The following is a 3,121-nucleotide window of genomic DNA, read 5'->3' as shown; positions in this document are numbered from 1 at the left end:
AATAAAAAACCATATAAATGAACACTTAACCCAACCATATCTATGATGGTTATGTTTTTTTAAAAACAGCTCTTATACAAAAACATACTGAAGAATTTATGGATAAAATTATATAGCGTCTACACTTTGTTTTAAATTAATCCAGTAGAGTAATGGTGGGGAGGAAAGGCGGTTAGATGAAACAAGACTGGTGATTTGTTGATTTTTGTTGAAGTTGGGTGCTGAGTGCATGGGGCACTCATTACACTCTTCTACTTTTGGAAATGTTGGTAATTTTCATAATAAAAGGTGTAAAAATTAACCAGGTCTAACACACCCATAATTCCATAAAAGAAAGGACATGTGAACACTACAGAAGTTGGGAGACCATAAAGTACCACCCTGTCTACTGAATGAATTTAACCTGATGAAAAACTCATTATATTCTGCTTATTTTTGTTATTGCTGTCAATCAATGAAAGCTCATCCCAAGCTGCTCAGGGACAACCTATGTGGGGGTTGGATCAGATTGTCAGCTTACTCTCAAATGATTCAGAAAAAAAAGTTCTTTAAATTGTACTTCCCAATTTTTTGCAAGTTTATGATACACGTGTGTGTGTATGTATATGTGTGTGGTAGAACTGGGGGGTTGAATCTTGTGCTTTGCACACACACATACACATTAGTGTGTATGTCATGTAATACATCTGAGTCCTCAGTTTCTTTACCTAAAAAATGGGTACAAGAATATGTACCTCACAGTTTTTTTAAGGATCAAATAAGACAATATGTACATCCTGCACATTGATGTTAGAAGCATGAATTAGGACGTTTACAGGGTCTCCCGGTGGCCCAGAGTCATGGCTTACAGAAGAGATGAAATGTGGTCTGAGGGACAACATGGCTATGAAAGACTTCCAAGAGAACGAATACCTCCTCAAAATCATCCCAGTGATGGCTACCATAGAGTAGTTAATATTGTGCCAAAGAAACCACCACTGCTAGACAGACCTGGTGAAGAAAGCTATAGCAGATATTACAGTCATGTTGATTACCGAGAATTTGACAAGGGCTGCAGTTTTTCTTATGATTGAAGAAGTGGCCCACCTCACAGAGGAGATGAATCTGGCTATAGATGGACAAGAGATGATCATTCTGGAAGCTGGCAGCCTGAATACAGGGACATAAGAGATGGCTTTAGAAGAAAAGGTTTCTACTCTTCCCATTATGTGAGAGACCAGTCTCCTCATACAAGGGATACTCATTCTTCCCAAAACTCACCTGTAGGCTGAAAAGATTCACCACACAGCAGATCTGGCTCCAGTGTCAGTAGTAGAAGCTACTCTCCAGAAAGAAGCAAAACATACTCCTTCTATCAATCTCAACATAGAAGTAAAGAGAGACCTGTCCCATCTTTGAAAACATCAAGAGACACTTCACCCTCAAGTTCTTCAGCAGTTCCTTCATCGAAGGTGTTAGACAAACCCACTCGGCTAACTGAAAAGGAATTTGCTCAGGCTGCAAGCAAGTGGGCTGCTGAAAAGCCAGACAAGTCAGATGAAAGTAACTTGCCTGAAATTTCTGAGTATGAGGCGGGATCCACGGCACCACTGTTCATTAACCAGCCAGAAGAACCTGAGTCAAATGCAACATATGGCATAGAATTATTTGAAGACAGTCAGCTAACCAGTCGCTCAAAAGTGATAGCATCAAAAACCAAAGAGATTGAACAGGTTTACCGACAAGACTGTGAAACTTTCAGGATGGTGGTGAAAATGCTGATTGAAAAAGATCCTTCATTAGAAAAGTCTATACAGTTTGGAATGGGGAAAAGCTGAAAGCTTTTCGTTTAAGAACAGGAACTAGACAAGGATGCCCACTCTCACCACTCCTATTCAACATAGTGTTGGAAGTACTAGCCAGAGCAATCAGAGAAGAGAAGGAAATAAAGGGCATCCAGATTGGAAAAGATGAAGTCAAACTGTCCCTGTTTGCAGATGACATGATCCTATATATCGAACAGCCTAAAACCTCTACAAAAAAACTGCTGGAATTGATAAATGATTTCAGCACAGTAGCAGGATACAAAATCAACACACAAAAATCAGTAGCATTTCTTTTCTCCAATAGTGAACATGCAGAAAGAGAAATCAAGAAAGCCTGCCCATTTACAATAGCCACCAAAAAAATAAAATACTTAGGAATTGAGTTAACCAAGGAGGTGAAAAATCTCTATAATGAGAACTACAAACCACTGCTGAGAGAAATTAGAGAGGATACAAGAAGATGGAAAGATATCCCATGCTCTTGGATTGGAAGAATCAACATAGTGAAAATGTCCATACTACCCAAAGTGATATACAAATTCAATGCAATCCCCATCAAAATTCCAAAGACATTTTTCTCAGAAATGGAAAAAACTATCCAGACATTTATATGGAACAATAAAAGACCACGCATAGCCAAAGCAATGCTGAGCAAAAAAAAATAAAGCTGGAGGCATAACACTACCTGACTTTAAGCTATACTACAAAGCTATAATAACCAAAACAGTATGGTACTGGCATAAAAACAGACACACTGACCAATGGAATAGAATAGAGAATCCAGAAATCAACCCACACACTTACTGTCAGCTGATCTTTGACAAAGGCACCAAGCCTATTCAGTGGCGAAGGGACTGCCTCTTCAGCAAATGGTGCTGGGATAACTGGATATCCATATGCAGGAGAATGAAACTAGATCCATACCTCTCGCCGTATACTAAAATCAACTCAAAATGGATTAAGGATTTAAATATACACCCTGAAACAATAAAACTTCTTAAAGAAAACATAGGAGAAACACTTCAGGAAATAGGACTGGAGACAGACTTCATGAATACGACACCAAAAGCACGGGCAACCAAAGGAAAAATAAACAAATGGGATTATATCAAACTAAAAAGCTTCTGCACAGCAAAAGAAACAATTAAAAGAGTTAAAAGACAACCAACAGAGTGGGAGAAAATATTTGCAAAATATATATCTGACAAAGGATTAATATCCAGAATATATAAGGAACTCAAACAACTGTACAAGAAGAAAACAAGCAACCCAATTAAAAAATGGGCAAAAGAGCTAAGTAGGCATTTCTGTAAGGA

The 3,121-nt window shown here is 38.2% G+C and overlaps 1 pseudogene; it reads left to right on the top strand.

Annotated features, from left to right (window-relative positions):
* The first annotated feature begins 839 nt into the window (after positions 1-839).
* LOC134387452 (periphilin-1-like) lies at positions 840-1,817 on the top strand (annotated as a pseudogene).
* The last annotated feature ends 1,304 nt before the right edge of the window (positions 1,818-3,121 follow it).

The sequence above is a fragment of the Cynocephalus volans genome, chromosome 10 (assembly GCF_027409185.1).
Source record: "Cynocephalus volans isolate mCynVol1 chromosome 10, mCynVol1.pri, whole genome shotgun sequence".
Lineage (NCBI taxonomy): Eukaryota > Metazoa > Chordata > Mammalia > Dermoptera > Cynocephalidae > Cynocephalus > Cynocephalus volans.
Note: the sequence above shows the minus strand (reverse complement) of the source record. Positions and strands in the feature narration are given on the sequence as shown.